The sequence below is a fragment of the Lactuca saligna genome, chromosome 6 (genome assembly GCF_052625555.1).
Source record: "Lactuca saligna cultivar CGN05327 chromosome 6, ASM5262555v1, whole genome shotgun sequence".
Classification (NCBI taxonomy): Eukaryota; Viridiplantae; Streptophyta; class Magnoliopsida; order Asterales; family Asteraceae; genus Lactuca; species Lactuca saligna.
In genome coordinates, this window is record NC_136422.1 from 3,093,594 (window position 1) to 3,108,112 (window position 14,519).

Here is a 14,519-nt window from a genome sequence, read left to right on the forward strand (position 1 = left end):
ATTTTTGTTTAAGTTTTAATTAAAAAAATAAAAAATAAAAAAAAAAAAAAAAAAAAAAAACACCGATTTTAACGTGAACTCGCCGAGTGCATTCGCCCCGACTCGGCGAGTCTGACGCTGAATCAGATTAAATTTTTGTTCTTTTTTACGCGTTCTGTTTTGTTTTAAGTTGCAGTTAGTTCATGACCCGAGGATCTGCTACGCCTCTAATTCCTCCTCTTGAAGATCCGGAAACCGCATTAAGAAGAAACAAGGGCAAAACCATTGGAGAAACCACTTCTGCAAAGAACTCACCACTCAAAAACTTCAAATCCGTTTTTGGCAAGAAGAGGAGCAGCAAAGTAGGAGCATCCAGTGCGTCGTTGACAACCGAAGATCTACTTCCAAAAGACACCGAATACGAGACCGACGAAGAAAGCGAGCACATATCCGAGTTTGAAGAAAAATTAGCCACCGGTATGGCTAATATTGACGAAATCCCCATGGGGGAGTGGAAGAAAAGGATGCGTGATGACACCGGCCCGGGACTTGTGCAACCCGCAATCCCCACTACCACAACGTTTGAACTAAAGGGCCATATTCTCGCTCAACTCAAGGAGATACCATTTCACGGGAGAGATCATGAAGACGCCTATAAGCACTTAGATGAAGTAAATGACGTGGCGGATTACTTCAATGTACCTAATGTGCCCCGCGAGGTCCAGCTGCTACGCATGCTTCCTGTCACGTTCAAAGGAGCTGCAAAGGATTGGTTGAAGTCACTCCCTCCCGGATCAGTTACTACATGGGCCAAAATGAAAGAAGAGTTCATAGATCACTTCTGCCCACCTTCCAAGATAGCCAAGCTAAAGAAAGCCATTGCCAACTTCGAGCAACAACCCGGCGAATCCCTATATGAAGCTTGGGGAAGATACAAGAGCCTACTTCGAAATTGCCCCCACCACGATCTCAATAGCCAACAAGAGGTCTCTATCTTTTATGATGGAGTGAATGTCACCACGAGGCAACTACTCGATTCACAAGGCCCACTCACTCGAAAGACACCTTGAGAAATAAAGGAGTTAATTGAAGAATTCTCTAGGCACTCTAGAGAATACCACAACCCGAGGAATGAAGTGAGTCGCGGAGCAGTAAATTCGGTAAACGATGGTATGGCGGCGGTAATAGCGAAGCTCGATAGCCTAGACCGAAGAATGACGAAAATGGATCAAACGATCCATGCTATTAGAGTTGGATGTGAAAATTGTGGCGGTCCCCATCTTACCAAGGAATGTGATCGAGATGAGAATGGAAATAAGAAAGCTCAAGTATGCTCCTCCAGCGGCGATAGATATGATGAAGACTGGAGGAAACCGAAGAAGGAGTGGCTCCCATACGAAGAGTACAGAAAGGCTAAGGAAGAAAAATATAAGCAGAGGGAGAGGGGTTATTATCAAAAGGAAGAACCGGTGACGGACAAGAAGACGAACTTAGAAGACATACTTACAAAATTCATAAGCGCGTCCGAGAAAAGGCATAATGATCATGATGTGGCAATGCAAGAAACCAGAAACATGTTGAAAAATCAGCAAGCTTCTATTCTCAACATAGAGAAACAGCTGGGCCAACTTGCACATCAAGTAAACGAAAGAAGACCGGGCCAACTTCCGAGCGACACCCAACCCAATCCAAGGAACGAGAACGTGAGCGTTATAACCTCCAGCGGTGAAGAAGAATTGGCAGAAACACTAAGGGTTTCCAAAGGGAAGGCAGAAAAGGAAGAAGAACCAGAACGAGAAGAACTCGATCCGACTCGCCGAGTCACCAAAATGGACTCGACGAGTCCAGTCGGGAATGATAAAAAAGCCAGTTTTCTGAAGACATACAATCCTCCTTTGCCATACCCATCCAGAGCCATTCCTTCAGAAAAAATTCAAGCCTATATAACCTTCATGGAGCATGTCAAAGCTTTACAAGTCAATATGCCATTCGTGGACACAATGCTCCAAACTCCCAAATACTTTAACTTGCTTAAAGGTTTGTTTGCTGCTAGGAAAGATCTTGCTGAAGTCGCAGAGATATTAATGAGTGAGCTACCTGAGAAGAAGGGTGATCCGGGTAATATATTAATTCCGTGCCAATTTGGCAATGATGTTTCTACACGAGCTTTGGCTGATTCAGGGGCAAGCATTAATTTGATGCCCTATTCATTCTTTAAGAAGCTGAATTTACCAGCACCAAAGCCGGTAAATATGAGAATCCATTTGGCAAATAAAACAATTATTCATCCACAAGGCATATGTGAAAATCTCCTTATCAAAGTAGACAAGTTTATTTTCCCAGTAGACTTCGTGGTGGTGGAGATGAAAGAAGACCCCGAAATACCAATTATTTTGGGAAGAACATTCTTAAACACCGCATGTGCCCTAATTGACATATCCGAGTCTACTTTGACATTAAGAGTGGGTGATGAGTCGGTGATGTTTAAAGCTAATCCAGAGATCAAGCAAGAAGAAGAAAAGAGAGAAGAAATCTCATTTATCCAATTAGATGATGAGGTATTGCAAAGAGAGCTTGATATTTTATTAAAAGAAGACCCAAGTAAGTTCACGCTACACTCCGAAGAAGTTGCAGATGCTGACAAAGACTTGGAGGAGCTAGAAAAGCTACTGGAAGAAGCCGACGCAGACAACGATCCAGAATTGATGGAACCCGACCCAACTCGCCGAGTCGACATAATGGACTCGACGAGTCCAGTCGATTTGGAGAAAAACTTGACCCAAGCTGATTTGTTTGTTGATAGTTCTTCACATACCCTGGATTCAGTTACTGTTAGTGATTCTTTGGAAGAACGATCGGCAGAAGAAGTAAAAGGAATGGAGGTCCAACACGCCAACGTGGCATGCCTTGATACGATGCCATTTGGAAAAGAGTCGAGCACAAAAGAGGATGAAGCCATAAATGGAAGCGGAGCGGAAGCTGATCACCAATTCACCACTAAACCTAGAGCACGGACCAATATGAAGTATGAAGTTATCAAATTTAAAGAAAAGGAGGTTCAAAAATTGGTGAAAAAGCATGGGTTGAAAAAGAAGAAGAGGAAAAGAGAGGCCCAACCAGCTGAGGATGATACAGCGAAAAAGAGAAGAGACGAATTGAAAAGGGCTTACAAGAAAAAGATTCACGCCTACAAGACTAAGTATAAACCGCAAAAAGTACGGCGCACATTCCCGATGCTTGAAGGCGACAAAACGTAAATGGGAAGGAGTCTAGCTAATGACTCCTCAAAAAGAAGCGCTTGGCGGGAGGCAACCCGTCGTTAGAGTTTGCTTTCTTTTACTCTTTAGTTTTTTTTCATTTATTGTTTTTGTTTTGTGTTTCAATGTTAATCTTCCAAATCATCGGACTTGTCTGCTTAAGGGAGCGCCTAGCTTAAGAGTGGGGTGAGAATATTTCGAATAAATAACAAAATTTCAAAAATTAGAAATGTTTTACAAACGACTCGCCGAGTCTGACCCTGACTCGACGAGTACATATTGATCTCAGAAGAAAAATTTTTAACTGCTCGCTCGGACTCGCCGAGTCTGACCCTGACTCGACGAGTCGAGCTTATTTACAGAAAAAAATAAACATTTTCGAAATTACTTTTACATCTAATAGGGTTTTAACCCTAAAAGTTCAGTTTTCACACTACACTCGCCGGGTACATTTCTCTCTCAAGCATTCAAGACTTCTTCAACCTTTCTTCCAAATCTTCAAGAATTAAACTAAAAAGGTAACAACTTTCTTCTTGTTTTCTAGATAGAGAGTGATTATAAGGCCATCTACTCTTGCAATTTCATGAAAAAAACCCGTTTTTGAAATAGTGACTAAATTCTAGGTTTTCGATTTTGTCATGAATCTTGTTGTTTTGAACGTTTATTGTGGCCTTATTACTTAGTAGGAAGTCCCTGAACAAAACCCTTGCAAGAATTTAGAGATTACATGGTTCAATTTTGTGAGACCCGTCGACTGACTCGTACAGGTCCCGCGACTCGCCGAGTCGGGCATGGACTCGACGAGTCCAGTCGAGTTGCAGAAACAGTCCGGTTTGTTAACATTCTGTGTTTTCTGGGTATGGTTTATATGTTTTGCAGGAATCATGTTTAGAAGAGGACAATCTTCAAGGGGTAGCCAAGAGGAATTTCCATGGTTAAATTTCCCGCAAATCGAGTCCGCTTCAACAATGCGGAAGTGGAAGAAGAAGCTTGCCGATATTAAAAAGAAGGAGGTCTATGTCCCGAACAGAATTGATTGGGAATGGCTGCAGAATGTACGATATGAAGAGGAATTAGCTCCATACCTTTTAAAAGAGTTTCAACATGGCGGCGAGTCAATGATATGTGATGGATGGAGCCGGGTCTTCCGCATGCAAGAGCCGGTATATTTGGAGCTTTGCTTGGAGTTCTTCTCCACGGTATCTTTTACCGGTGGAGTGGATTTATATCATCCGGCGAGCTTCACATTTTGTCTTGGGGGCGAGTATCATCAATGCTCGGTGGTGGATCTTGCTTGCCGGCTAGGGATTTATGATCAACCTTTGGTTTCAACGAACCTCTTTCGGGCCTTTTTGGCAACCACTCACATGGTGTTTCCCGATGGGGTTACTAGCACGGGTTGGTGGCACACTATTGGGAATAAAGTTTATATCCCGAAGTCCGCGCAGGAAGGGAGCATCCGATCCCCGACCCACCGCCTCATTCACCGCCTTACTTCCTCCACCATCAACCAGAGGAAGGACGATGACAAGGTTTCCAACCTTGATGTTTTCTACCTTTGGAGCATTATCACACCAGGCGTCTTTTGCAACATCCCGTGGTGCATTGCTTCATACCTCTCAGCGGGTGCGGTCAAAGATCGCAAAACATCGCGTATCAATGGAGGCATGTTTGTCACCCGATTGGCTAATTCATTCGGGTTGATGAACCGTGGTGCCTGGAACCTCATGACTTTGATACTGACACCCCCATTTAATTCCATTCTTTTCCGCAGGGCCCGAATTATTGAAGACTATGGTGGTGGCCATTATGCCATCCCAAATGATGACCCGGTTGTAGGTCCCGAAGCACCGGGAAGGAGGGTGCGATCGCGAAGGGAAAGGGATATGGAGGATGAGCCGCCAGTGATTCCGGTAGAGACTGAAGATGTACCAATGGATTGGTACAATATAGAGATGAGGCGGATGCAAGACCAAATGGCGCGGGGGCTAAATTTTAGCAATCAATCCCACATACGACTTTTTGACCACTTCAATATTCCACATATTGATGGTGGGAATTATCCATATATTCCATCGTGGGATGAGAGGATTAGTGCACGCCAAAGTGGAGTGGGAGGAAGTGGAGCCAACGTCGATGATGAGGAGGATGAGGATTAATTTTTGTGTTTTTGTGTTTAAACAATTTGCATTTTTATTTTGTTTTATTTTTGGTGTGTATGCTTTAAGATATTATTTTGTTGTTTGCTTTAGTTATTTTCAGGATTGCATTTTGATTGCTTAGGATGAGGTAAAGCATGGATGTTTTTACGTGTGAGAGCGAGTCAAGGAAGCGAGTTTTTAACGTCAAAGTGTCAAGTCCGGTCTTAGGAGTGTGAGCGATTGAGTCTGCATGTGAGGAAGCGTTAATGAAGTTGTTGGAGACTCAAACAGTTGCCACATACCTAGATTTTACATTCAGGTGCCAACTCGTCGAGTGCACTAAGCTGACTCGACGAGTCGCTTTGTATTTCCAGATATTTTGAGAATGCGCGCTGCTACTCGGCGAGTCCATCATCAGACTCGACGAGTTGATATATTTTTGTACCGAACGACTGCTGATTTGATGCTAGTACTTATACCACTTGCATCCTTCCACTTCCATATCCATTCTTGAAGATCTTACGCCGATTATCGCATATTTAGAGCGACCCACACGATACATGGATGAGATTGTTCCAATGTATGAAGTTTATTGAAGATGGAGCTTAAATGAGAGTGATCAACCTATCCACTGCTATCCCAGGGGAGTTTGTTCCGATTCCCTCTTTATTTTTATGTTTATGTTTCTACGCATAATATGCAATGAGGGCATTGCATCACATAAGTGTGGGGTAGGGGGTTGGTTGGTTACATAATAGTCAATTTTAAAAAATTTTGCATACCAAAAGGATTATTTAGGATCTAATTTAGGAAATTTTGGTAAAAAAATAGGATTCCATGTTGGAATTGTGTTAATAATTGCATGAAAACCCAAATGTTTAGTTGAGCCTATATACGTTCTAGTGCATTTGTGGCTTCCTTATTTCAGTGAAATCATGAGACAAAAACACGACCTTGCTCAGCCTGAGGGATGCAATATGTTTAGCAGCCTAAACCTGAAATGTATCCAGGAAGATTTTTATCATTAGCCAATAAAGGTTGAGATTGAGCGCCCCTGCTTAAGCATGTAGGTTTTGAGTGAGAAAAAAAAGTGAGGTACATGTAAAAAAAAGAGAGAGAATTACAAGAAAAAGTTTGAAGAATTTTTGGAGCAATTAAAGTAAAGATTTGAAGATTGAAAATTCTCAAAGAAATTCAAAAAGTTGAAGATACCAAAGAAATCAAACAACAAAGGTGGTGAATTCAAAGTTATCCAAGATCAAATTATCAAGCAAGTGAAGAATTCCAAAGAGCTCTACTGTGGTATCATAAATTGTAATTATCTAGATTATGTATGCTTGGGTTGCTCAATTAAAAATACCTTGAGGGTAAAGAGGTTTTCTGAGGATGGATTCGGAGGGTTGCATAAAATGAGCATAGTTCGGGGTGAGTGGGCGAATGTTTATGAGGATTGTGAGTATTTGAAGTATGGGGGGTTTTTAGGAATTTTAGACACAAATGCATGCGTTGCGGTCTTGGCATAATGGCTGGGTTGGATTGGAGTTATTATATGTGATTCTAATGTGTTAAAATTCAGTTTTGCTTGAGGGCAAGCAAAAGACAAGTGTGGGGTATTTTGATATGTGCATATTTAGTGTGTATTAAGTGTAGTTTATTATTCATATATTAGCTAAATTGTGGCATATTATGGACAAAAGGTACTTAAAAGTGTTAAATTATGTTTTTCAGTCCAAAGATGAAGCTCGGAAGCGAAAGGAAGCAAGAGAAGCGGTTAAGAGCTCAAGAGTGGAACGAAGAAAGAAAACAACCAAAAAAGGCTTCTACTCGTCGAGTTGCTTCTTGACTCGACGAGTCCGGTCGCGGATTCAGAAAGATAAGCATTCGGAAGTCAAGACAGTTATCAGGTTACGACTAATGTGAGAGGGACTCGACGAGTCGGTATGCATATATAAAGATAACTCTATAATGCGAAAGGGGGAGAATTCTGGGAAGTTTCAGAAGTGTTTAGCTGCGAATAAGAAGCCAGAAGAACCCTAGAAGTTTCTTTCCCATTATTGAATCTAGTTAATTTTTTCCTTTCTAGCCTTGCATTAGTTTTGTTTAGTAAGTTTCTAGTCTTGTAAAACTAGAGAAAAACCCTTATTTGCTAAAGTAATTTAGATAGAATTAGTTTTTAATTTAATTTGCCGTTCCCTGTGTTCGATACCCTACTTATTTAGCTATACCACAATTGATAGGTTCACTGCCTTTTGTGTGTTATTTGATAATTAAAGTAGGATTAAAACTAAGTGAGTTTTACACACATCAGTAGGACCCGAGGGTGAGGACCGTGTGATTATGGAAATACAGGTGGGACCTGGTAAGCGACCTTTGGGTCAAGGTATTGGATCTTGAGTTACAAGATTAAGTGTGTGGACAGTTTGTGACGCAAAGAGATATATAGGCTGGGTAGCCTTGTTATTTGGACTTTTGGGAACTTGGTGGCAGAACCAAGTGCAAGACTGGTAGTCTCTATGGTGGGTTGGGAACCTTTATGTATCCCGGTTTAACAAGGGGTTGTTGTGAATCAGAAGGTTCCGGGTGAAATATGAGTGTAGATCCTTGGATCTCAGGTTATAAGTGTTGGATTAGTGTCTAAGCCTGTAACTATATTTGTTATGTACTTGACCCGGTTGTGCATGGTCCTTTTGGGTTGCCTTCACCAAAGCAACTTGATAGGATGATTTATGGAGAAAGATGATTAATTATGATTTATTAATATATTATATGAATAATATATTAAAGGATAAATCTATTGTTTAATTAGTATTAGTCAAGAATTAATTATGAATTAGTTTTGTGACTAAAAGACTTTAATTAAACTTGTGGGACTGGAACTGTGATTATAAGATAATTGCAATTGGGCTATGGATCACCTTGGAATATAGGTTGGACGAATTCTATGGGAAGCCCATAAAGAAATTGTCCAATGGGTGTTGTAAAGGGAGTCCATGGGCTGCTTAGGGCCTAAGCAGTCAAATTAGGGTTTCCTAGTTGAAAACCCTAATAGCCTACCTATATAAGGAAACCCTAAGGCCCTAAAACATGGATAACACTTCTAAGAGAACCCTAGACGTTTTTAGTGCCTCCTCCTCCTTCTCATAGGTCATTCTCTTGCTTGTGGTGTTTGTAAGCCATTAGAGGAGTGATAATTGTGACTCTAAGCTCCAAAGACAAGAAGATTCAAGCCATTTGCATATTTGCTTGTGGTGTTTGTAAGCCATTAGAGGAGTGACACTTTTTGGACAACAATTTTGCTGTTTTGGACAGCTTAGTAGGTTGTGTGTATTAGTCTAATATTTGATGTAATGGAACAATATTTGATATTCTCATTTACTGCTTTTTATTTGCTGTTTGGACAACTTTTTTGGCAGTTTTCTTGTTGTTTTGACAATTTTAATTAGGGGTGGCAACTCTCGACCCAACCCGTAACCCGACGTTGACCCAACCCGAAAATAGACGGGTTTGGGTTGTGATTTTTGACCCGCCAACCCATTAACCCGTTTATTTCATGGGTTGGGTTGGTTTATCTATATATATATATATATATATATATATATATATATATATATATATATATATATATATATATATATATATATATATATACACACACTTACATTTTTAAAAAAATGATATTTAATTATTAATGAAATTTGATTTCCATCCGTATTCATAATATTTCGTATCATTGTATTCCTTCTGTATTCGTATGTGACAAATCTGCATTTACGGTTCGTTAATAAAAAAAAAATACATGTCGTTATTTTCACGAGTCATGAACAAAGAACACATCCACTTTCTATGAATGTTTTCATTTTTTATTTTTATTTAGATGTTATCGACTTTATGAATTTATGTTGAAAACTTTTTTTATGTTAATTACTTTAATCATTTTATGAATTTATGTTGAAAAAACCTCATTTTTTAAAATGTGTTGCTTATTTATGAAACGGGTTATATGGTTTGGGTTGGGTTGAGGTTTCCAACCCACCAACCCGTGACCCGCCAACCCGTCAACCCATATATTATATGGGTTGGGTTGAGTTTATGTTTTCTGACCCGTTAACCCGCCAACCCGAACTCAACCCAATTGACAGGCCTAATTTTAATATTGCAGTATTTTTAACAAACCCTTAATAGTGCAACTTTTTGTTACTAAATTAGGTAGAATTTTGATTGTTTTAATACCGTAAATAGTGCAGTTTTTTTTACTGTTTTAATACCTTTAATAGTGCAGTTTTTTTTTTATTGTTTTAAAACCTCTAATATTGCAGCTTTAATATTAGGTAGAATTTTTACTATTTTAATAAATGTAATAGTGCATTTTTTTTACTAAATTAGTTTAATGGACTCGACTAAAATGGACCGAAAAAGCACAAACCGTGAAACCAAATCGGAGCCAAACCGTTAGTAATGGTTTGGTTTGGTTCGGTTTTAAATTTTCAACAGTTCTGCTTCGGTTTTTGCTTGACAAAAACCGTTAGTAACGGTTTGGCTTCAGTTTGACCTAAAAACCAAAAAAACCAGACCGTGAACACCCCTACCTACAACGTTTGGACTCAAATAAGAGCTACGCAATAGGGCTAGACCTAACCTTCTTAAATTATTTAGTCCTCGTAATATGTAACTTAGCGTATCCGTTTACTAATTAGCTAAAGATAACTAGAACTCCCAAAAGCACGAAGCAAGCAGCATTCGAGCATTAAGTAACCATACCAAGCATATCCTATTCAGGCCATCATATTATTAACTAATTAGTTCTAGCGTGTAACTCAATAAGCACATATAGCAGGCACATAAGACATCTTCCTAGATCCTTAGCCCTAATCTAGCATGCGATTCTCATAATTATAACATAACATAACATGTATATGTATATTGGGGAAAACTTACTTGAGCACGACCAGTTGCATGCATCACACACCCTGTTCTTTCTCAAAACCTATTTATTTTAAATTTTAGAAAAATTATTTTCTTGTAAAAATCTTTTAAACCCTCGATCTGAGTCCAACCCCCCTCCCCCCGTGGAGGTGTGTCTGAATCCCTCAAACCAAGGATCTGATACCAACTTGTAACATCCCAATTTTCAAGACCAAAAATTTTGTTTTTGATTAAGTAACTAATAAAATAGTTTACCAAAAAACATCTTAGATTCATATCATTTCATAAATCATAGAAACATGTCTCAAACCATAACATAAAATAGTAATAATGTCATAGTAGAGTCCAATCTCATAATGCGGAAATCTTGTGTGTGTGAGTGATGAGTTGCTACCGTGCCGGCTCCTTCCCCTTCGAAGAAGAGGTATCTGAAACAAAACTAAAAATTATAAGCATGAAGCATAGTGAGTCCCCCCCCCCCCCCCAATCATACCACATACCATATAACAAACATACTGTCGGGCAATTATGGGGTGTTGGACCTACCCTATCTGCCAATTTTGGGGTGTCGACCTACCCTGTCTGGCAAATTCTAGGGTGCCGACGTACCGTGTCTGGGAATTCTGGGGTGCCGACCTACCTTCCAGTTCATCTCAACCTTCTACGGGGACTATTTCACCCTTACCACTACCACATAATAACATAGCATAAACATACTGTCAGGCATATCTAGGGTGCCCGACCTACCCTACGGTCCTTACGACCGTAACACGGGGACTATTCCCCCTACTATCTACTATCACATAACATCATATCATACTAGTACATAATCATAACAGAGAACAACATACCAGATAATTATCACGATAACAACTATCTATACTATAACTCTTACTAGTGGGTCGGCTGTAGCACCTGGTTCTTAGTACGTACTCTGTTGTTAATTGTTCATTTATTTTTGCATTTTTTTTAGCCTTGGACTCGGCAAGTCGAAGCACTGACTCACCGAGTAGAAGCGGGATGAGGCGCGGGGTTTGAGCTGCGAACTCGGCGAGTCGGGTTGTAACACTAATTTTTCAAACAAATTTTTCGATTTTTATAAAACATAATTCCATCAATATTCATAGAAACACCCCTTTTAATTGTTCAACAAAATAGTACAAAATCCCAAGATCAAAATGTCACGCTCCAAACGTGTGTGTACGGATCAAGCCGGCGCATTTCCACGGTCGTCACTAGTACCTGAAACAAATAACATCAACACTGTAAGCACAAGGCTTAGTGAGTTTCCCAAAATACTACATATAACACATATTAGCCACTCGAGGCTATAACTCTGTGGGTCCGTGCACCCAAACTCTGTGAACCCTCAGGTTCTAACTCTGTGAACCTTCCGGTTCTAACTCTGTAAACATGCACAACATCAAACACATAAAAGTAATGCAGTACAACACATAACATACATAGCATACAAATACTCTATCACATAACTCTGGTTACCTACTCAAGGTAAGTATAGTGAGAAGACTCACCTCGCGTGTCTCGGTAAACCGTAACCTTGAAATCGCTAAACACTCGATCTGCCGAGCTGAAGTCCCCCTATAGCACAATACATCTCTAATTAACACTTTCCCAACTAGGGTTGACCATACCATAACAAGACAATCTAGGTCAACGCTGGTCAGCGGTCAACTTGACCGGACTCGGCGAGTGCACTATAGCGACTCGGCGAGTCTGAGCGTATTCACCAATTTCCCTGGAATCCTCTCTTGACACGTCGAGCATCCCCTCCCAACTCGACGAGCTCCACCTGGCACGAGTTGTGGGGCCACCACGACTCAACTCGCCGAGTCTCGAGAACAACTCGGCGAGTCCGGTTTGACTCGGTCCACCTGTCCATCCTGACTCCCCCTTGACCCACTGAGTTCACTCATCCCAACTCGGCGAGGCCACTCGCTGAGTGGTCGTGCAACATTCAAGCTACTCGCCGAGTCTGTTCTTCGGACTCGGCGAGTCCGTGCCATGCACTGACTCAATCTTGCTCTAAAGGCCAGATCCAGTCCACTAATCCATAGATCCAGTCCCCCCATGCTTATTTAGCACGTAAAGTCACAATCTTGATGCATAAATAACCTCTACATGATCACAAATGATGTTTTTGACTCTACTACTTCAACATAAGGCCAAGGACTCCATTTCCATCCATAAAGCTTGATGAGTGAGGCCCTCTAGACCTCTATGGATCCAGATCCATGGTCTCAACTCAAAGAGGGAACCAAAGGGGCACCCAATCACCCCATAAATAATCATATTAAGCCCTAACTTGCATCAAGTTTCACTAAACAGAAAATGGTCCGAAAATAATACCTCTAGAGTGATGATCCAAGCTCCAAATCCACGAAATCGCAACCTCCTTTGCTTCCTCTTGCCTAGGGCCTCCTTCTTCTTGCTAAACAACACACACAAGATCAAGATTGGCTCTCTTTCCTTCACAAAACGCTCAAGAACTCTAGGGACACTCTCTGGGGGTTGGGTGAGCGCAAATGACGGCCATAAGGCCCCTTAAATAGGCCACAAACCCGGAGATTTAGGGTTTCATAACACAGCGCAGACTCGCCGAGTCCATACCCTGGACTCGCCGAGTCCAAGTGCGCACCCTCGATCAATCCCGCGTCCCTACTCGGCGAGTCTGAGCCCCAACTCGCCGAGTCCCTCTCACAAAATAACACAATTAAACTTACATTATACCTGGTAAAAATCCGGACGTTACAACTCTCCCCCACTAGAACTAGACTTCGCCCTCGAAGTCCCGCTCTAAAACAGCTCCGGATGCTGCTCACGCATCATACCCTCCGGCTCCCAGGTCATCTCTGATCCCTTCCGATGTTGCCACTGAACCAATACCAGAGGTACCTCCTTGTTCCTCAAAACCTTGATCTTTCGATCCCTAATAGCCACTGGTCTCTCCGCATAATTCAGGCTCGCATCAACCTGAAAATCCTCAAGTGGAACCACTGCCGACTCATCGGCTATACATTTCCTCAACTGCGATACATGAAAAGTGTTGTGAATCTGTCCCAACTCTGCTGGTAACTCCAGCCGATAGGCTACCCGGCCTACCCTGGCGATCACACGAAATGGGCCAATAAACCGGGGTCCCAATTTGCCCCTCTTCCTGAACCGGATCACTCCTTTCCAAGGAGAGACCTTCAGGAGAACAAAGTCGCCGACCTGAAATTCCAGCTCGGACCGGCGTCTATCCGCGTAACTCTTCTGTCGGCTCTGAGCGGTCAATAACCTCTGCCTGACCAGCTGTATCTGCTCTGTCGTCTGATTCACGATCTCTGTACTGCCCATTACCCTTTGCCCAACCTCTCCCCAACATATGGGAGTCCGACACCTCCTACCATATAACAGCTTAAAGGGCGGCATACCAATGCTCGAATGATAGCTGTTATTGTAGGAAAACTCCGCTAAAGGCAAATACGAGTCCCAACTACCCCCAAAATCCAATACACAAGCTCGAAGCATGTCCTCGAGTGTCTGTATTGTCCGCTCACTCTGACCGTCGGTCTGGGGGTGGTATGCGGTACTAAAATGCAACTTAGTACCCAACTCCTCATGAAATTTCTTCCAAAAATGGGAAGTGAAACGCACATCGCGGTCTGAAATAATCGAGATCGGCACCCCATGCCGAGATACAACCTCCCTCACGTAAACCTCCGCCAACTTCTCTGCTGAAGAACTCTCACTGATGGCAAGAAAGTGAGCGCTCTTTGTCAATCTATCCACAATCACCCAAATTGCATCAACTCCTCTGGCAGTCCTTGGCAATTTGGTGATAAAGTCCATAGTGATCTGTTCCCACTTCCACTCGGGAACCTCCAATGGCTGCAACTTTCCATGCGGTCTCTGGTGTTCGGCCTTTACCCTTCGACAGGTCAAACACCTCTCGACAAACCATGCTACATCTCTCTTCATACAGGGCCACCAATACTCCTTCCTTAGGTCCAAATACATCTTCGTGGCCCCGGGGTGGATCGAAAATTTCGATCTATGAGCCTCCTCCAACAATGTGGTACGGGTACCGCCCACAAACGGTACCTAAATCCTGCCCTGATAAGTCATAAGGCCTCGATTATCCGATATAAACTCAGAAACCATCCCAACAACCCGCTCTCTCTTCTGCATCTCCGGACGCACGGCCTCGGCCTGAGCC